The sequence below is a fragment of the Oncorhynchus gorbuscha genome, linkage group LG05, assembly GCF_021184085.1.
Source record: "Oncorhynchus gorbuscha isolate QuinsamMale2020 ecotype Even-year linkage group LG05, OgorEven_v1.0, whole genome shotgun sequence".
Taxonomy (NCBI): Eukaryota; Metazoa; Chordata; class Actinopteri; order Salmoniformes; family Salmonidae; genus Oncorhynchus; species Oncorhynchus gorbuscha.
In genome coordinates this window covers 48123400-48146323 of record NC_060177.1, presented here as the reverse complement: position 1 = coordinate 48146323, position 22924 = coordinate 48123400, and the positions used below count along the sequence as shown (strand labels likewise).

The window sequence follows — 22924 nt, the reverse complement described above, 5'->3', positions numbered from 1 at the left end:
CTCCTCAGTAAAAAACATATGCATGGAGTTTGCCAAAAGGCACCTATAGGACTCTCAGACAATGAGAAACAAGATTCTCTGGTCTGACGAATCCAAGATTGAACTCTTTGGCCTGAATACCGAGCATCAAGTCTGGGGGAAACATGGCACCATCCCAATGGTGGCAGCATCATGCTGTGGGAATGTTTTTCAACAGCAGAGACTGGGAGTCTAGTTAGGATAGAGGGAAAGGAACGGAGCAAAGTACAGAGTGATCCTTGATGAAAACCTGCTCCAGAGCGCTCAAGAACTCAGAATGGGGTGAAGGTTCACCTTCCAACAGGATAAGCACACAGCCAAGACAACACAGGAGTGGCTATGGGACAAGTCTCTGAATGTCCTTGAACACAGGAGTGGCTATGGGACAAGTCTCTGAATGTCCTTGAACCCGATCGAACATCTCTGGAGAGACCTGAAAATAGCTGTGCAGCGATGCTCCCCTTCCAACCAGACAGAGCTTGAGAGGAGCTGCGGAGAAGAATGGGAGAAACTCCCTAAATACAGGTGTGCGAAGCTTGTAGTGTCATACCCAAGAAGACCAACGGGTGTAATCCCTGCCTAAGGTGCCTCAACAAAGTACTGAGTAAAGGGTCTGAATACTTATGTAAATGTGATATTTCAGTTTTTGCTTTGTTATTATGGGGTATTGTGTATAGGTTGAGGAAAGAACAATTTAATCTATTTTAGAATAAGACTGTAAAGCAACAACATGTGGAAAAGGTCAAGAGGTCGGAATACTTTCCGAATGCACTGTATATGCCTGGGATATCAACCAGTCAAAGTTGGCATTAGTGGGAGTGACCATATTGTTCTATGGGAGTGAACTTACTCGTTAAAGTATTTGTCATCAGGCCAGCAAAAACATTTTCCCCTGGTCGTCACTAATTAACACAGCCACAAAGCCTTAATTATGGCTAAACCCCGCCCATTTCCAAAACGTATCTTCTTAAAATGTTATTTTAAAACTAACCTTAACCTTAAAAACAGTGACAACCTTATGCCTAACCTTAAATTAAGACCAAAAATATCATTTTTTGTTTTCATAAATCTTTATGATATTAGCCAATTTTGACTTTGTGGCCGTGCTATCTAGTGGAAGCCATTCCCCCTGGCCTCAAGGGATAAAAAAACAGGTCCAGGTCCTACCTTCCAGCTATCTTATTAGCAAAGGACAAAGCTAGCTAGCTAATGGCTCCACCGAGAAGAAGAAAGATTACACCCTTAAAATCTGTGCTCGATGTGTGTCACGCTTGTGGGGAAAACCATACCAATAAGAGTTACAAAACACAATCTCTTTGTTGCCAAGATGTCGCACCGATTTGATGCAAAAGACACATGGTGGAAGGTGTTGTGGGAGATGATTGGTTGGTAGATTAAGCCAAAGAGTAATGCGCCGGGAGATTCAACTGGGCACTCTGCATTGGTTAACAAAGGCCAAGTTTGACGTGTTGGTCTAACAGACCTTTCTGCACATTTGAGGTGGAAGTGTCTGGGAATGAAATTGTTTCTCTGCCATTCGGGGATCCTTGGGATGTCCCTACGTCCCATTGAAAGTGAAATTTAAAATGGTTAAGGTTTGGATTAGGTAAGGGTCATGGTTAAGATTAGGGTAGGGGTTAGGGTTTAGGAGAGGGACGTCCCAAGAATCTCAGATAGCACTAACCGAATGAGATTAGGTGTTATGTGACTTACATAACTTCACTTTAGAGTATATACTGTCCTTCAGCTCAACATGTCACCCTTCATAGAGTACATGTTTATATCATATTCGACATAGTTGGTATGTTAAGATGGCGCCTAAGAGCATGGCTGACGTTTTACTTGCTCCTAACCAACTGTGCTATTTGTTCGTTTTTTGCATTGTTTGTAACTTGTTTTTTAAACTTATTTTGTACATAATGTTGCTGTTACCGACTCTTATGACTGAAAAGATCTTCTGGACATCAGAACAGTGACTACTCACCTCTACTGGAAGAAGATTTTTCCTTTAACGAGTCCGATGAGAAGGATATACTGCTTTCCCGGGAACAGGCCCAAATCCCCGTCATTTGTGTGAAGAAAAGACGGAGGAAAAGGGGGCCACAGGTCAGGATGCCTTCTGAGAATACGTAGGCGAGCGAGTAAACTCTGACTGCCATCCGTTCTACTGTCTAAAGTGCAGTCATTGGAAAATAAAATTGATGACCGACGATTATCCTGCCAACTGGACATTAAAAACGGTAATATCTATTGTTTCACCTAGTCATGGCTGAACGACGACACGGATAATATAGAGCTGGCGGGATTTTCAATGCACCGGCAGAACAGATAGACCACCTTAGATGCACTGGCAGAACTCTAGACCACCTTTACTCCACACACACAAATGCGTACAAAGCTCTCCCCAACCTACCATTTGGCAAATTTGACCATAATTCTATCCTCCTGATTCCTGCTTACAAGCAAACACTAAAGCAGGAAGTAGCAGTGACTCACTCAATAAGGAAGTGGTCAGATGACAGGGATGCTATGCTAAAGGACTGTTTTCCTAGCACAGACTGGAATATGTTCTGAGATTCATCCATTAGCATTGAGGAGTATACCACCTCAGTCACCGGATTAAACAATAAGTGTATCGATGACGTCATCCCCACAGTGACCGTACATACATATCCCAACCAGAAGCCATGGATTACAGGCAACATCCGCATCGAGCTAAAGGCTAGAGCTGCGGCTTTCAAGGAGTGGGACACTAATCCAGACGCTTATAAGAAAACGTGCTATGCCCTCAGACAACCCAGATGAGCTAAATGCCTTCTATGCTCGCTTCGAGGCAAGCAACACTGAAGCATTCACGAGAGCACCAGCTGTTCTGGATGACTGTGTAATAACGATCTAGGTAGCCGATAGGAGAAAGACATTTAAACAGGTCATCATTCACAAAGCCGTGGGACCAGATAAATTACCAGGATGTGTACTCAAAGCATGCACGGACCAACTGGCAAGTGTCTTCACTGACATTTTCAACCTCTCCCTGACCGAGTCTGTAATACCTAACCTACTGTTCAAAAGTTTGGAGTCACTTAGAAATGTCCTTGTTTTTGAAAGAAAAGCACACTTTATGTCCATTAAATAACATCAAATTGACCAGAAATTATGGCTCTAATCAGAACAGAAAGAGGAGTGGAAGGACCCGGCGCACAACTGATTAAAAGGACAAGTACATTAGAGTGTCTAGTTTGATAAAAAGGATGCACGCCTAACTAGTACTAACTGGCAGCTTCATTAAATAGTACCCGCGAAACATCAGTCTCAACATCAACAGTGAAGAGGCAACTCCGGGATGCTGGACTTCTAGTTCCTCTGTCCAGTGTCTGTGTTCTTTTGCCCATTGTAACGGTGTTCGTCTGTTGAAAGAAGAGAGTCGGACCGAAATGCAGCGTGTTGGTTACTCATGACTTTAATGAATGAAAATGCAGTACATGAAATAACTGAAAGACAAAAACAACAAACGGAAGGTGAACCTATTACAGCCTATCTGGTGAAACTACACAAAGACAGGAACAATCACCCACGAAATACAAAGCGAAACTCAGGCTGCCTAAATACGGTTCCCAATCAGAGACAACGAGAATCACCTGACTGATTGAGAATCGCCTCAGGCAGCCAAGCCTATACAACACCCCTAATCAGCCGCGATCCCAAATACTACAAACCCCAATACGAAAAACAACATATAAACCCATGTCACACCCTGGCCTACCCAAACATATAACAAAAACACAAAATACAATGACCAAGGCGTGACACCCATCTTCATTTTTTATTTTTATTGGCCAGTCTGAGATATCTTTTTTTCTTTGCAACTCTGCCTAGAGAGCTCGCCTCTTCATTGTTAACGTTGAGACTGGTGTTTTGCGGGTACTATTTAATGAAGCTGCCAGTTGAGGACTTGTGAGGCGTCTGTTTTTCAAACTAGACACTCTCTTGTATTGTCCTTTTGCTCAGTTGTACACTGGTGCCCACTTTACATCCTGGTTAGGGCCAGATTGCGCTGTTCTGTGAAGGGAGTAGTACACAGCGTTGTACAAGATCTTCAGTTTCTTGGCAATTTCTCGCATGGAATAGCCTTCATTTCTCAGTACAAGTATAGACTGACGAGTTTCAGAACAAAGTATTTGTTTCTGGCCATTTTGAGCCTTTAATCGAACCGACAAATGCTGATGCTCCAGACACTCAACTAGTCTGAAGAAGGGCGGTTTTATTTCTTCTTTAATCAGAACAGCAGTTTTCAGCTGTGCTAACGTAAGTGCAAAAGGGTTTTCTACTGAAAAATTATCCTTTTAAAATTATAAACTTGGATTAGCTAACACAACGTGCCATTGGAACACAGGAGTGATGGTTGCTGATAATGGGCCTCTGTACGCCTTTCTAGATATTCATAAAAAATCGGCCGTTTCCAGCTACAATAGTAATTTATAACATTAAGATGTCTAGACTGTATTTCTGATAAATTGTAGTTTATTTTAATGGACAAAAATTGTGCTTTTCTTTAAAAAACAAATGGTGGTCGGCTTGAAACATATACACTACCATTCAGAAGTTTGGGGTAACTTAGAAATGTCCTTGTTTTTTAAAGAAAAGCACAATTTTTGTCCATTTAAAATAAACTACAAAATATCAGAAATACAGTGTAGACATTATTAATGTTGTAAATTAGTCCCTGTGCCCAAGGAAGCGAAGGTAACCTGCCTAAATTATTACTGCCCCGTAGCACTCATGTCGGCAGCCATGAAGTGATTTGAAAGGCTGGTCATGGCTCACATCAATAGCATCCTTTCGGATACCCGACACCCACTCCAATTCGCATACCGCCCCAACATATCCACAGATGACGCAATCTTAATCGCACTCCACACTGCCCTTTCCCACATGGACAAAATGAACACCTATGTGAGAACGCTGTTCATTGACTACAGCTCATCGTTCAACACCATATTGCCCACGAAGCGCCTCACTAAGCTAAGGACCCTGGGACTAAACGCCTCCCTCTGCAACTGGATCTTGGACTTCCTTACAGGCCTCTCCCAGGTGGTAAGGGTAGGCAACAACACATCTGCCACGCTGATCCTCAACACTGGGGCCCCACAGGGGTGGTTACTTAGTCCTCTCCTTTATTCCCTGTTCACCCACAACTGCGTGGCCAAACAAGACATCAACACCATCATTAAGTTTGCTGACGACACAACAGTGGTAGGCCTGATCACCGACAACGATGAGACAGCCTATACGGAGCAGGTCAAAGAACTGGCAGTGTGGTGCCAGGACAACAACCTCTCCCTCAATGTAAGTAAGACAAAGCAGCTGATCGTGGACTACAGGAAAAGACAGGCTGAACATCGATGGGGTATAGTGGAGTGGGTCGAGAGTTTCAAGTTACTTAATTCATTGGTGATGTGGACACTATCATGGTCCAAGCACACCAAGACAGTTGTGAAGAGGGCACGACAGAACCTTTTCCCCCTCAGGAGACTGAAAAGATTTGGCGTGGGCCCCCAGATCCTCAATAGTTCTACAGCTGCACCATCGAGAGCATCCTGACCGGCTGCATCACCGCCTGGTATGACAACTCCTTGGCATCTGACCGTAAGGCGCTGCAGAGGGTAGGGAGTACCGCCCTGTTCATCAATGGAGCCAAGCTTCCTGCCATCCAGGACCTATATAATAGGCAGAGTCAGAGGAAAGCCTATAAAATTGTCATAGCGTTTTTTCTCTGCTACCACATGGCAAGCGGTACAGGAGCACCAAGTTTAGGACCAAAAGGCTCCTTAACAGCTTCTACCCCCAAACCATAAGACTGCTGAACAATTAATAAAAATTCAAATGGCCACCGGACTATTTAAATTGACACCACCTCCCCCCATTTGTTTTGTACACTGCTGCTACTCTCGGTTTATTATCTATGCATAGTCACTTCACCCTTACCTACATGTACAAATTACCTCAGCTAAAATGTACGCCCGCACACGGACTCTGTACCGGTACCCCCTGTATATAGCCTCGTTATTTGATTGTGTTACTTTTCATTATTTTTTACTTTAGTTTATTTGGTAAATATTTTCTTAACTCTTTTTGAAATGCGATGTTGGTTAAGGGCTTGTATGTAACCATTTCACGGTAAGGTCTACACTTGTTGTATTCGACACATGTGACAAAAAGTTTGATTTGATGTCACATTTGATATTGATGATTATTTTCCAGTTATGCCACATTTATGAACCCTTTATAAAGCATGGCATACAGTTATAGATGCTTTGTAACACTTATGTTGTGTTTATGAAGGCATTATGAAGGCTTTATGAGCCGAAAGTAATTTAAAGCGGAACGTTATGGTCCTGGCACCACCCTACACCAGGGCCCTCACCTCCTCTCTGTAGGCTGTCTCATTGTTGTTGGTAATCAGACCAACCACTGTTGTGTTGTCAGCAAACTTGATGATTGAGTTGGGGACGTTCGTGGCCACGCAGTCATGGGTGAACAGGGAGTATAGGAGGGGGATGAGCAGGCACCCCTGTGGGGCCCCTGTGTTGAGGATCAGCATGGTGGAGGTGTTGTTGCCTACCTTCACCATTTGGGTTGGCCTATCAGTAAGTCCAAGACTCAGTTGCACAGGGGGGGTTCAGACCCAGTGCGACGTGTGTGTGCGAGCGAGCGTGCATGCGTGCATGTTTAGGAATGCCAGCTTCACTCTTTTCGACAAGGTTGCCTGCCCCTCCAATAACACCATCATCACCCTTCACCCTTGACCTCTAAGTTTCCCTGAGGACAAGCAAGCAGCAAACTCCACTTCCCTGTGCAAGAAAAAAAACAAGCCCCCTCCCTACTGACTTTGAAATATCCTCAAGTGTTGGCCCACTTTGGCACGGACCTACTTGTGTCAGAGTGTGGAGGCCGATGCCGCTGGCATAGTGTCTAACTGAGGGAAGCTCTCTGTGGGTGTGGTGGAAGATGCTTGGTGTTTTGACAGCTAGATGTAAGCTCCAGTATGGGCATTGGGCATAGGGCATTGGGGTGAGCTGACAGGCTTTTGAGAGTAGTGTCTGTGTGTGAAAGAATGTGCCTCCTTTTGGTGAGCTCTGGGGCGTATGTCTCAGGGTCAGGGGCTCTCGGGGCACAGAGAGGAGATACAGACAGGCAGTCAGACATTACTAGAACATACAGAGAACGACTCAGTTCAAACTGACCTCTGTGGCCCGGTCATCCAGGCACCCCTACTGATTCAGCATTCTGGGAATACAATATGTTTTCCAACCTTGATGTAGTGTGTGTGTGTGTGTGTGTGTGTGTGTGTGTGTGTGTGTGTGTGTGTGTGTGTGTGTGTGTGTGTGTGTGTGTGTGTGTGTGTGCGCGCGCGCGCGAGCACGCACTTAAGAGAGCTAAATCAACATATGGCAGAGTCTCCTTAAGAACACTTGCAAGTTTTTTTTTTAAAGAATTGACTTTGTTTTGATAATTATATACCTCCCTTCCTTGATCTATGGCCTCATCTCATTCTCAACCCACCGTTCATTACAGTACACCAGCAAGGAGACATTTAACAATAATGTTACGCAGGCCTGCAGTTTTAATAACATAGTCCTAAAACACTGATACAAGCCTTGTGCTTCTTGCAACTGAAATAGGGCAGCCAGAACCACAGCATGCATTTGAATGTTCGCTCACAAGGTCTCTCCTTAACAAGCGCTGCCTTTCCAAATTCTATGACCCCGATTGCAAAACCGTTTTATACAACATTCCAACCCCATCATTCATGGCGTTCCATTTGACCCACGCCAGAGGGGCCAGGGGGCATCACTTTCTCAGGACTGGTTGCTGTGGGCACTGCTATAGGCACTCCCAGTCAGTGGCATGTATTCATGGATGCCAAGGGAAGCCAGGCTTCTCCAAATATTTGACCATTAAAAAAATATTTTTTTAAATGTAGCTCTGCGTTTTCATAATTTTTAGTCAATTAGCAAGTGGCTGAATCTCACCGGAGAAATCATCCGAGCGAGGGCAACAGCGCCCCTCTGTCTCTTCCGATTCGGATCATTTAATATGTTAGGCCACTGGCCTGAGACGATTGAAGTTCAATATGTAGCCTAGATGTCGCCTAGTAGGCACAAGTTAACTAGTTAGCTAACTTAGCTGCTTCCTTGATGCCCATGTGAGGAAGTTAGGCTGGCAAGTATTTTAGCTCGGTAGACTATGACAATAAAAACTGAAAGCGTATTGTATGACAGAGCCATAGAGCGTTTTGCCAGGCAGTGCTCCTGTTGTCTTTGTGCTTAGTTGGGGGTTCTAAATCAGTAGTTATTTAGTAAAACTGTCGAAAACATTAACTTGCTTGACCATGCTGCAGGTCATACATGCAATATTTGCTTTGTGGACTTCACCGAACAGATATTGCTCTCCAGTTTTGTGACGTATGTGTAGTTTCATTTATTCTGGCACTGTGAGACTGTTGTCTTTCTGTTGTCACAGCCTTATTATATATCATGGTGGCGTATGAACGAATGGGTTATAGAACAAACAACGCAATTATCACGACATAGGTTGTGATATGGCTTTTCTTTACTGGCTTGGCATGGCTTCCACTGTGATTTTACCCCTGCACCTCTACTGCTCCCACCCCTGTATGGTGAGGGCTTTGTGTGTGTGTGTGTGTGTGTGTGTGTGTGTGTGTGTGTGTGTGTGTGTGTGTGTGTGTGTGTGTGTGTGTGTGTGTGTGTGTGTGTGTGTGTGTGTGTGTGTGTGTGTGTGTGTGTGTGTGTGTGTGTGTGTGTGTGTGTGTGTGTGTGTGTGTCGGCTGACGGACAGGGCTGAGTGAATGCATTGACAAGACTGTGGGAACAGGGGGCGTAAACTAAGCTGTTCCCTAGCAATAACAGGCTAGACTCCTCAAGCCTTTCTTTTGGACAATGCAGTACCTAGATCCACCAGGGGATGTCAGCCTTTTCCTTATACATAGTAGAGCAGTGTATCCCAACCCTGGTCCTCGAGTACCCCCAACAGTACACATTTTTATTGTAACCCTGGACAAGCACACCTGATTCAACTTGTCAACTAATCATTAAGCCCTCAATGAGATGAATGAGGTGTGTTTGTCAAGGGCTACCACGAAACGGTGTCCTGCCGGGGGTACTTGAGGACCAGCGTTGGGAAACACTGGAGTAGAGAAGGCTTTTTGGGTAGCTCATTTAAATGTTGGTCCTAATTCCCACCTTTAATGACAACATTTTCATGAAGAGGTCAGAGGTCATCTTCCTCAGGTCCTGTTTGATTTCATTAAAGAAGGTAATTAGTAGCATACAGTGTGAGGGCCTTTCTGTTCTTGTATGTATGTATCATTAGTCAGGCACCTACATTTTGGACTATACCTACATAAGTGTATATGACCACAGGCGTTTTAATTTGAATGTTGAACAAGGTTATAGTGTTTGATCAAACATTGGACATGTAGGTTCGAGACTACTCAGATATAATGGCAACCTGTTCTTCCTTGATTTACTATGAATCGGATGTGCACATTGTCAATAGTGGGCCAACCTCAGCACTGTCATGAATAGGACAAAGGCTAAGGGTGACTTTTATTATCGTAACCATAGTAATGACCTTATGACCTGTGATGCCAAAATTAACATCCTACAGGACACATTGTCTGGTCACAGTGTATGGGTATTAAGTGTTAAATCTGTGCCCTTATAATGAAAATACAAAGTAATGCATTCCATTAGATTATTTTTTATTTTGGGCATTTATTCCCCTGAGGGAAAGCTTAACATTCCAGGCATTGAATTCCCAGGCGTTCCGTCCATGATAAAGAATGGCTAATTCATTATACAGGTGGGGAGGCTTACCTTTCTCATCTACAGTGCCCTCTACAGTATGTGCTCCTATATTTACAGCAGTGGCTGAGCACATGACTGTTGGTGTCACTGTCTGTGGTATGTAGTTGCCATACCATTGAACTTACTTAACTAGCCAGAGAGCCTCACAGTGATGTTTGGCAAACATTTAGCTGAATTTGAAATGTTTGTGTGTTGTTTTTGGTGAGTGAAGTACCCTACAGTCATTTGGTTAGCTTGCAATATTAGATCAAGTAATGAGACATCAATAATTGTGTAATAGGCTGTGTCAAGTATTTCAAAATGATAGATATTCAACCTGACTGTTTACATCTACAGTGTGCGTCAAAAGACACGATTTGAATTTGTGGCATTGCTGTTTATAAATAAATCAGAAAGACAGGAGACAGAAGTGGCGTGTTTTGAGTTAACGGGGTGGGGAAAGTGGTAACAGGAAGAGCACAGCTCCTTACCATTGGCTCCCATCCATCCCGATCTCATGACGCAGACCCATGGGGGTGTGCTTTAGAACAAATCAGCTGGAGAAACAAAAACACAGACGGGTGCCTCATAGGTGACATAGTTAGAACTAGCGATGGTTAATATTTCACCAAATAACCCCAGTTTTAGGTAAAAATTCAGAGTTAGTGCTTTAGCTAGATGCAAAGGAGTTAGTGAGCGGCCTGGAATCATTGCAAGAGAAAAGCGAGAAGAAGGAAGATGCTATCTTTGTGACAGCGCTGAGTTTTTGGGCAACATTCACAGTAACGTTGGTTCTCTCAAGGCTCTTAAGTTAGTTAGTCTTGAGTTAGTCTTCTCGCCTCCGCTCGTCTCCTGTGCTCGGTCGAACTTGGCGCGGAGTGGCATGTGGGTCAATACCGGAACAGTCGGAAGGTAGGGGGGAAACGTCAGTACAGCAGTTTTGCATGCACATGGTCACGTGTTCACTTTGTGTTTCGGTTTGCTTTAGGAGATTATGAAATAATCTCACTGGTTCCGAAAAATTGGAACTGTCAACAATAGGCTACAATTAGCCTCTTCGCTCCGGGAGACATGTAGGCTCCAATGTAACACGAATAATGACGGTAGTTTTTGTTGTTGTGCGCAGGTGTCCTGCTGCTTGAAAGCTGCTTGCATTTCGTTGTGGTGCAGCAATAGGCTGGGTCCGTTACGCAAGAGTATCAATGCATCTATTTTGGGTTGTATCCCACTTACCCGCTACGTTAATGTGCTTTGGTCTATCAATTCTAACTCGATTGACGTTGGACTTTGTGTAGTTTCCTGACCAAAAAAAATGGTCTGCTGCTCCTGTCATTGAATGTCTGCCTTTAGTTCATATTCTATACCCTATCATATGTATCATATGTATAGAGGATACAGGACAAAGCAAGCCACTATAGTGACCAGGGCCTGTTCTGTCTGTGTCAACAGTTAGGAGATAACATGCTGCATTGACTCACATGGAAGAGGCAGCCAGCAGTGTATGTCTTGAGTGGCTACCGCAGTGACAGAGAGCGAGAGGCTAGTGAGGGTGACTGTGGCAGACAGGCAGAGTCATGCCCAATGCCAGAGGCTGAGACTGCAAACCATGACAGAGCAGAGGCACCCAAGCTGAAGGCCTGAGCTGAGTGGTGTGACACAAGAGTGACAAATATCCTGCAGTCCAAGGTAACACGGTGTTCGCGTGGGCAGTTGGTTTCCTGGTACATTTGTGAGTGCAATGCTTTCACGTTAAACTGTTGCGAGGGAGGTTCTTTCTAATGATAAGTCGCCTCTTTTGAGATTGCAGAGACAGTTAGTTTGTGTTTTTAAGTGCATTTGGTGTTTACATATGTCTAAGCAGTTAGTGGTATTCCCAGGTGATGTTTTGGTGACGTGTACATGGCGCTTATGAAGTTAGTGGTAGTGGTATTCCCAGGTGATGTTTGGCGGACGTGTACATGGCGCTTATGAAGTTAGTGGTAGTGGTATTCCCAGGTGATGTTTTGGTGACATGTACATGGCGCTTATGAAGTTAATGGTAGTGGTATTCCCAGTAGATGTTTGGCGGACGTGTACATGGCGCTTATGAAGTTAGTGGTAGTGGTATTCCCAGGTGATGTTTTGGTGACGTGTACATGGCGCTTATGAAGTTAGTGGTAGTGGTATTCCCAGGTGATGTTTTGGTGACGTGTACATGGCGCTTATGAAGTTAATGGTAGTGGTATTCCCAGGTGATGTTTGGCGGACGTGTACATGGCGCTTATGAAGTTAGTGGTAGTGGTATTCCCAGGTGATGTTTTGGTGACGTGTATATGGCGCTTATGAAGTTAGTGGTAGTGGTATTCCCAGGTGATGTTTTGGTGACGTGTACATGGCGCTTATGAAGTTAATGGTAGTGGTATTCCCAGGTGATGTTTGGCGGACGTGTACATGGCGCTTATGAAGTTAGTGGTAGTGGTATTCCCAGGTGATGTTTTGGTGACGTGTACATGGCGCTTATGAAGTTAGTGGTAGTGGTATTCCCAGGTGATGTTTTGATGACGTGTACATGGCGCTTATGAAGTTAGTGGTAGTGGTATTCCCAGGTGATGTTTTGGTGACGTGTACATGGTGCTTATGAAGTTAGTGGTAGTGGTATTCCCGTGTGATGTTCTGGTGACGTGTACATGGCGCTTATGAAGTTAGTGGTAGTGGTATTCCCAGGTGATGTTTTGGTGACGTGTACATGGCGCTTATGAAGTTAGTGGTAGTGGTATTCCCAGGTGATGTTTTGATGACGTGTACATGGCGCTTATGAAGTTAGTGGTAGTGGTATTCCCAGGTGATGTTTGGCGGACGTGTACATGGCGCTTATGAAGGTAGTGGTATTCCCAGGTGATGTTTGGCAGACGTGTACATGGCGCTTATGAAGTTAGTGGTAGTGGTATTCCCAGGTGATGTTTTGGTGACGTGTACATGGCGCTTATGAAGTTAGTGGTAGTGGTATTCCCAGGTGATGTTTTGGTGACGTGTACATGGCGCTTATGAAGTTAATGGTAGTGGTATTCCCAGTAGATGTTTGGCGGACGTGTACATGGCGCTTATGAAGTTAGTGGTAGTGGTATTCCCAGGTGATGTTTTGGTGACGTGTACATGGCGCTTATGAAGTTAGTGGTAGTGGTATTCCCAGGTGATGTTTTGATGACGTGTACATGGCGCTTATGAAGTTAGTGGTAGTGGTATTCCCAGGTGATGTTTTGGTGACGTGTACATGGCGCTTATGAAGTTAGTGGTAGTGGTATTCCCGTGTGATGTTTTGGTGACGTGTACATGGCGCTTATGAAGTTAGTGGTAGTGGTATTCCCAGGTGATGTTTTGATAATGTGTACATGGCGCTTATGAAGTTAGTGGTAGTGGTATTCCCAGGTGATGTTTTGGTGACGTGTACATGGCGCTTATGAAGTTAGTGGTAGTGGTATTCCCGTGTGATGTTTTGGTGACGTGTACATGGCGCTTATGAAGTTAGTGGTAGTGGTATTCCCAGGTGATGTTTTGATGACGTGTACATGGCGCTTATGAAGTTAGTGGTAGTGGTATTCCCAGGTGATGTTTTGATGACGTGTACATGGCGCTTATGAAGTTAGTGGTAGTGGTATTCCCAGGTGACGTGTACATGGCGCTTATGAAGTTAGTGGTAGTGGTATTCCCAGGTGATGTTTTGGTGACGTGTACATGACGCTTATGAAGTTAATGGTAGTGGTATTCCCAGGTGATGTTTGGCGGACGTGTACATGGCGCTTATGAAGTTAGTGGTAGTGGTATTCCCAGGTGATGTTTTGCTGACGTGTACATGGCGCTTATGAAGCGCTGCATGCATATTGAAGTGTGAATGTGTGTATTGATGTGTGTATTGTGTACATACATTTGTGTGCCAAAACCCCAGGGCAGTTTAATAGTACAGGATGATGTAGCTGGGTGCCCCTGCCTCTCCCCTGGACCTGTATACAGCCAGGCAAAAACCGCAGACTAGACCAGACTACCGCCTTATATAACCAGTCTGTGCACCCTCGCCTGTGGCAGCCGCTGTCGCCACAGATCCCTCTGTTTGTGTTCTCTCAGACACACACACGCGCACACACACAGATCCACAGACATGGCACACACACAGAACTGCATCAATACATAGCCTATGGTTCACATTTTGCAAAGGTGTGAGCGTCCTACCTATCAGCCATTTAGTAATTTTCCATGAAGGGAGGCGACTTAACAGTCAGTTTAAAATGTTCCAAGTTTCTGCAAATGTCATACATTTATAATAACACATCTGTCTTTCCGTACTTGGGATTGTTGTGTATGTGGTCAACCTCATGGGGGGGTTACAGGCAGCCAGCTGTGTCATGGTGTTAGGGTGAACTCTAGCTCTGAGGAAGAGGAGGTGGTGGGGGAGGAAGAGCAGGATGAGAGATCGGGTTTATGAAGCGCTGGGGTCGAACGGCTGCTACCACTGGAACGGTTACATAACTCAAAGGGAGAGACATGAGAGAGTGGAGAGAGACGCGTCTGCCTGCTGCTCCTCACATGGCCCTAACAGAGAGAGAGACAGAGAGAGAGAGAAACAGAGGGGAGTATGGTGGAAAGAGAAATGGGTAATTCCATGTAATTTCAGCAAGTCATGTCACCCACCTTTGCATGATTGCTCTGAAATGGTTTCTGTATCTAGAAGAAGATAAGACTAGCATTCCTGTGACATTTTTTAAAATATATAATTTGATCTCTGAGAAATTAAGCTAATTGTTTGCACCCAAATTGGCCATTTTTAATGTACAGTATTCATATAATATCAAATAAATATTGTAACCAACATCCGATTAGGACCATAATTCTTCTTGACAATTAGTAATACCTGAGGAATCCAATAAAATGATCAATAGCCACCCACAGACCCCCGAAGCCAATCCCACCCCAACAACCAGTATACAGTATCAGTTCTCTATGTCTGACAATATGGAGCTGCTGCTTGGAGTATTGCTTCTTCAACCTTTGTAATGTATTCCCTGTGAATCTAGTTATGGTATCAACTCCTAAATATGTGAACTGCACTTTTTTTTAGCAGCATCGTGGTGAAGCACTTTACAATTATGACTCACCACCTGGATTCGGTCTTATTTAGTGAAATTGTGTTTTTTTACATTGGATAAAAGTAGAGACTCAGAGCTACAAAATGGCATATCATACACTGCATTTGTGGAACAATAGGTAAGCAATTCTGCTTTGAAAGTTGATCAACTTGAAAAACTCACTTTAGAGAAAATCGCCTTTGAATGTTTTGGTATCTAGTGAAGAGCTCTTCTTTGTCTACACGCATTCAGCATCGTTCACACCCTGTTAAGCTTTAGCCCCACCCATCTCATGTCACTCTCGGAACCCACACTTGACGCTCTGGCCAATGATTTGTTTACCTTTAAATAACATGAAAACAGCCGAACCAGCTCCACTGGCAACAATTTCATGATGCTTTTTTGCAGACATTTACTGACACCGGCCATATTCAACAGGTGTTGTACACACGTCACGTAACGTTAGCCAACAAGCCAGCCAGCTAACGTTAGCTAGGTAAGCAACAATGAACAAAGTGCCAACACTGCCTAACATTAGGCTCGAACTAGAAAAGCAAACAACTCTGGGAAACTAATAATAACCTCTGCTAGGGAGCCAGCCAGCCAGCTAAAGTTAGCTAGCTAGCCAACAGTACACTTCAGCTTAAGACATATAGCTAACTAGCTACAGTTGAAGTCAGAAGTTTACATACACCTTAGCCAAATACATTTAAACAGTTTTTCACAATTCCTGACATTTAATCTGAGTAAAAATTCCCTGTTTTAGGTCAGTTATGATCACCACTTTATTTTAAGAATGTGAATGTTAGAATAATAGTAGAGTGATTTATTTCAGCTTTTATTTTTTTGATCACATTCGCAGTGGGTCAGACGATTACATACACTCAATTAGTATTTTGTAGCATTGCCTTTAATTTGTTTAACTTGGGTCAAATGTTTCGGGGAGCCTTCCTCAAGCGTCTCACAATAAGTTGAATTTTTGTGAAATTTTTGTGAATTTTGGCCTATTCTCCCTGACAGAGCTGGTGTAACTGAGTCAGGTTTGTAGGCCTTCTTGCTTGCACACGCCTTTTCAGTTCTGCCCACAAATGTTATATGTGATTGAGGTCAGGGCTTTGTGATGGCCACTCTAATACCTTGACTTTGTTGTCCTTAAGCCATTTTGCCACAACTTTGGAAGCATGCTTGGAGTCATTGTCCATTTGGAAGACCATTTGCAACCAAGCTTTAACTTCCTGACTGATGTCTTGAGATGTTGCTTCAATAGATCCACATCATTTCTCTTCCTCGTGATGCTGTCTATTTTGTGAAGTGCACCAGTCCCTCCTGCAGCAAAGCACCCCCCACAACATGGTGCTGCACCCCCCGTGATTTACTGTTGGGATGGTGTTCTTCGGCTTGCAAGCGTCCCCCTTTTCCCTCCAAACATAATGATGGTCCTTATGGCCAAACAGTTCTATTTTTGTTTCATCAGACCAGAGGACATTTCTCCAAAAAGTACGCTCTTTGTGCAGTTGCAAACCGTAGTCTGGCTTTTTTATGGGGGTTTTGGAGCAGTGGCTTCTTTCTTGCTGAGTGGCCTTTCAGGTTATATCAATAAAATACTAGTTTTACTGTGGATATAGATACTTTTGTACCGGTTTCCTCCAGCATCTTCACACGGTCCTTTGCTGTTTTTCTGGGATTGATTTGCAGTTTTCACACCAAAGTACGTTCATCTCTAGGAGACAAAACACGTCTCCTTCCTGAACGGTATGATGGCTGCGTGATCCCATGGTGTTTATACTTGCGTACTATTGTATGTACAGATGAACGTGGTACCTTCAGGCATTTGGAAATTACTCCCAAGGATGAACCAGACTGGATGAACCAGTCTACAATTGTTTTTTTAATGAGTTATTGGTTGATTTCTTTTGATTTTCCCATGATGTCAAGCAAAGAGGAATTGAGTTTGAAGGTATGCCTTGAAATACATCCACAGGTACACCTCCAATTGACTCAAATTATGTCAATTAGCCTATTAGAAGCTTCTAAAGCCATGACATTTTCTGGAATTTTCCAAACTGTTTAAAGACACAGTCAACTTAGTGTATGTAAACTTCTGACCCACTGGAATTGTGATACAGTGAATTATAAGTGAAGTAATCTGTCTGTAAACAATTGTTGTAAAAATTACTTGTGTCATGCACAAAGGGGATGTCCTAACCGACTTAACAAAACTGTAGTTTAACAAGAAATGTGTGGAGTGGTTGAAAAATGAGTTTTAATGACTCCAACCTATGTAAATGTACAACTTCAACTGTAGGTAAACAATGAACCTAGCTAGCTAACAGAACACTAAACCACTTTCTGTCAAAATTTGAAATGTGTAAAATATGAAAATGTATCTAGCTATCTTCCCTGCATACATCAACATGCCTCATGGGCGTGTCTCTCTGTCGGGAATGCCATACCACGGTTGCCCATAATTTGAAAATGTAATCCGGAGACAAGTGTTTTCTCCATCTCTTTTGCTATCATATTCCAATTCCACTCATTTCAAAAATTTGATCCTCCAGAAAATGGAGAGCAACACTTATGCAGCTCCACTACACAATACATTTAAAGCCACGTTTGACAGGATTACCAACACAGACTGATGAGCTCAAATAGACAGACACCTTCAATGTGGCAGACCAATCTGAAATCCTCTCTTGGCATGTCCAGCCCACTCATTATCTCAGGCAATCATGGCTAGAGTGGGAAGGTTGCTAACTTTTCTTTGGCTTAACCAACAAGGCTCGTAATTTTAACAATTGTATTCGTATTTACAGATGGCATTCAAGTTTGTTATTAAGGCACATGAAAGTTCACATGTTCGAGAAGGCATTTCTGCCAAAAAGCACATTTTGATTAAAAAAAACAAAATGTTTGTTCAAAGGCTCTCCTGTAAAGTTGTGACTTGCGACATATGCCTAGTGACTGAACATTTTTTGATGAGACAGATTAGATTTTTAGTTGTTAAAGAGTAGTGTCAACCAGGGAACTTGTTTGGGGGGGAAATTGTGACATGAAGGGGTTTCTGTGAGAAGTACAGGCAGGGAGCATTACCCCGGGTGGCGGTTTACCTCAAGTTACCATAACAGGTATGCCTAAATTATATTCACTGTGTTTCAGGAATGCTAATCTTATCTGTTTCTAACTACAGAACAGTTTCAGAACAATCTGAGATGGTGGGTGTCGAAAGGACAGAGAGTAAAATTAGAGCCTAGTGAGAGAAAAGGGCAACAAGGATGGTGAGCAATGGAAACAGTGAAAGAGAAAAAAGTAGTGGATGGAGAAAGGGAGAGTTGAGGAGGTGGGGAGCTGAGTTGTTCAGTCTTTCTCTATGAAAGTCCCCACTGCACTGCACTGACCCAAACCTGTACTGAGACACTCCTCTCAAATATGCATGAGGCTGTCTTTGTCTGTTCTTTATCTGCACAGACCACCTGCACAGTGACAGTAGCACTACAGACCAGTGGTTAGGGGATTGGGGGGGGGGGTGGTTGCATTGAAGGAGAGTTCCCTTCCCCCTTTGTTTTGAGGGTCCCCTAAGATATTTTAATTAGTAGCTCCCCAAAAACATACATAAACGCAATGAATATAATTTAAGCCTACATGTTAGGGTAACTTGTGGTGTGGCACCTCTGCCTGTACTTCTAACGGAAACCACATCATGCCTGTACTTCTCACGGAAACCTCATCACTTTTTTTTCCTTAAACACTTTCCCTGGTTGCTCAACTATAAATCAAATCTTTCTCATCACAATTTAAGTGACCCCCCCCCCCCCCCCCCCCCCACAAAAAAAGAAGATTTTGAGGTAGGGTGGCATTTTACCCCAAGTGACCCTACAATTGGCACATGTTAGATTTAGCCCCACTCTCCCCTATGCACTCAGGGTGAATTGTAAAGTGCTTCATCATGATGCTGCTCAAATAAACTGGGGTTTAAAATGGTGCAGTTCCCGCATATTTATGATTTGATAAATAAATAAAGTAGGAATGGAAAGCTGACATCACCCCCTTTTTAACAAAGCCATTAAAATTAGTTTTCCCCGCGATTGCAAGAATTGTTGTGCATTAACTGCTTGTCAGAATGCAGGTTTCTCTCCCTATCGTAACTTGATTGCGCCTCGAGAGAGGAATATTTATCTCGCATAGAACACATAACAACAAGCCGACTAGGTACATACATAAACCATTTTAATATGGGGTTGTCAGATTTTTCTTCATTCCTCGTTTGCAGAGGAAAAGTAAATCTGGATCATTCTAGCATCTTCAAAGTGCACCTTAAACAGATATTTTTTTACGCACACATTATTTGGGGCAACAGGGATCTTGATCCAGGAGGAGATTGAATGTCTCTGATGTAACCAAGAAGCTTGCTCTTGACATCTAGCCACTTAGCTAGCAAGTCAGCAAACCAAAGGCATAGCTGGAGCCCTGAGCTGAATATAATTTATTTAACACATCATAGATTTCTTTTAGTTATACTTAACTTATAAGCAGTGGCGTAGCACGCATCCCGCATTATTGATAATCAGTATTGAAATACAGTCGGTATTTCTAAATACCCTGGTATACGGTATAGACGGTATATCACCCTATCACCCAAGCCTAGTGTGTAGTGTGTGTGTGTGTGTGTGTGTGTTTGCTCCTTGGCCAGACGGAGTGAAGCAGAAGGTTTGTTTAAGTCTGTGGATGAAGGGGGCAGCAGGCAGTGTCACAGTGATCCTCTCACTGCAGTCTGACGTCTGTCAATAATTATTGAACCTTTATTTAACTAGGCGGCCTACCCCGGCCAAACTCTAACCCGGACGACGCTGGGCCAATTGTGTGGCGAGTTGTGATGCAGCCTGGAATCGAACCAGGGTCTGTAGTGATGCCTTTAGCGCTGAGATGCAGTGCCTTAGACCGCTGCACCACAGGGTGTGTAAGGTGAAGTTTCCCCTAGAAATTGCTCTTGGGTCAATTTAGAATTTTCCCCGCTAATAGTTAAGGTAAGGATTGGGGGAAGGGAAGCTGATCAAACCAGAGAAACAACTGGATTCTCATTCACATGGAGCCATACCCATCTAATACCACCTTTCATTACTCGCTTTTTCCATTATCAGACGAAGAGGTTGAGGTTGAAATATAGAGGTTGGAATAAGGCCAGCACTGATATAGAGATATATTAGATATTTGGATTTGTGTATGCTCTTTTCCACAGCAACATGTCCCAGTAGCACACCCAAAGTATTGGCCTGCACCTTCCTCAGTGTGTCTGCTTTCCACTATTTCATTTTCAATCCCTGTAATACAGGTGACAGCCTAACAGATGATGGTTTCAGAGCTGGTCATGGGTGCACCTCAGCCACGCTCAAGGTCCTAAATGATATCTTAACCGCCATCGATAAGAAACATTACTGTGCAGCCGTATTCATTGATCTGGCCAAGGCTTTAGACTCTTTCAATCACCACATCCTCATCGGCAGACTCGACAGCCTTGGTTTCTCAAATGATTGCCTCGCCTGGTTCACCAACTACTTCTCTGATAGAGTTCAGTGTGTCAAATCGGAGGGTCTGCTGTCCGGACCTCTGGCAGTCTCTATGGGGGTGCCACAGGGTTCAATTCTTGGACCGGCTCTCTTCTCTGTATACATCAATGAGGTCGCTCTTGCTGCTGGTGAGTCTCTGATCCACCTCTACGCAGACGACACCATTCTGTATACTTCTGGCCCTTCTTTGGACACTGTGTTAACAACCCTCCAGGCAAGCTTCAATGCCATACAACTCTCCTTCCGTGGCCTCCAATTGCTCTTAAATACAAGTAAAACTAAATGCATGCTCTTCAACCGATCGCTACCTGCACCTACCCGCCTGTCCAACATCACTACTCTGGACGGCTCTGACTTAGAATACGTGGACAACTACAAATACTTAGGTGTCTGGTTAGACTGTAAACTCTCCTTCCAGACCCATATCAAACATCTCCAATCCAAAGTTAAATCTAGAATTGGCTTCCTATTTCACAACAAAGCATCCTTCACTCATGCTGCCAAACATACCCTTGTAAAACTGACCATCCTACCAATCCTCAACTTTGGCGATGTCATTTACAAAATAGCCTCCAATACCCTACTCAACAAATTGGATGCAGTCTATCACAGTGCAATACGTTTTGTCACCAAAGCCCCATATACTACCCACCATTGCGACCTGTACGCTCTCGTTGGCTGGCCCTCACTTCATACTCGTCGCCAAACCCACTGGCTCCATGTCATCTACAAGACACTGCTAGGTAAAGTCCCCCCTTAAAAAAATAAAAAAAATCTCAGCTCGCTGGTCACCATAGCATCTCCCACCTGTAGCACACGCTCCAGCAAGTAGATCTCTCTAGTCACCCCCAAAACCAATTATTTCTTTGGCCGCCTCTCCTTCCAGTTCTCTGCTGCCAATGACTGGAACAAACTACAAAAATCTCTGAAACTGGAAACACTTATCTCCCTCACTAGCTTTAAGCACCAACTGTCAGAGCAGCTCACAGATTACTGCACCTGTACATAGCCCACTTATAATTTAGCCCAAACAACTACCTCTTTCCCAACTGTATTTCATTTATTTATTTATTTTGCTCCTTTGCACCCCATTATTTTTATTTCTACTTTGCACATTCTTCCATTACAAAACTACCATTCCAGTGTTTTACTTGCTATATTGTATTTACTTTGCCACCATGGCCTTTTTTTGCCTTTACCTCCCTTCTCACCTCATTTGCTCACATTGTATATAGACCTGTTTATACTGTATTATTGACTGTATGTTTGTTTTACTCCATGTGTAACTCTGTGTCGAACTGCTTTGCTTTATCTTGGCCAGGTCGCAATTGTAAATGAGAACTTGTTCTCAACTTGCCTACCTGGTTAAATAAAGGTGAAATAAATCAATAAAATTAAATGTCTAGACTGCTGCTTTACACGTGATATGTATAGTATCAGTCACTGGCTGTGAATGAAACCCTACACTGCTCTCACAGTGTCTAGTTACGGCTTGGCTGTGAGAGGCAGGTGCGTGCGTGTGAGAGACCTCTGCATAGTCAGGGCGATGGTGTAGTGCTCCAGGACTTCTGTCTGATCCCCCTGAGAAACTTTCCACTGCTCCCAGTTACATCACAGCTCACATCTCCCCATGCCTCACAGCCTACCTAAGCCTATTAAAATGCCAGACCCACGACCCCCCCAACCCCCACCCCACACACACACACACACACACACAAGGTCTGCAGGACATGGGCGAAGAGTGTTATACATTTTTTCAAATATTGTAGTTGTGATTTGACTTGCGATATATACCAGAACACTTGGGTGAACTGTTGGAATTATAGAAATGTAATGATTTATATTTAAGAAGCAAAGTGGAAAGCAGCATCGTTCTTGTTTGGAACAACAACATTTCAAATCAAATTGTATTTGTCACATGCACTGAATACGACAGTTAGACCTTACAGTTAGGTGCTTACTTACAGGCCCTTAACCAACAATTCTGTTTAAAAATGAATAAAAGAGTTAAGAAAATATTGACTAAATAAATTTAAGTTAAAAAAAGGAACATAATAAAATAACAATAACGAGGCTATATCAAATAAAATTGTATGTCACATGCGCCGAATAGTGACCTTACAGTGAAATGCTTACTTATAAGCCCTTAACCAACTATGCAGATCTAAGAAAAATGAGTGTTTTCGAAGTATTTACTAAAATAAATGGAAGTTTTAAAAATGTAAACAATTAAAAATAGAAAAATAACAACAATATAATAACAGTAGCGAGGCTATATACAAGGGGTACTGGTACTGAGTCAATGTGCAGTGGCACAGGTTAGTTGAGGTAATATGTACATGTACAGGGTAGAGGTAAAGTGACTGCATGGATAATAAAC

General features: G+C 43.4%; 1 pseudogene; it reads left to right on the top strand.

Moving 5' to 3' along the window:
• The first annotated feature begins 10403 nt into the window (after window positions 1-10403).
• LOC124035992 overlaps window positions 10404-22924 on the top strand; it is a 64766-nt pseudogene continuing 52245 nt past the window's right edge.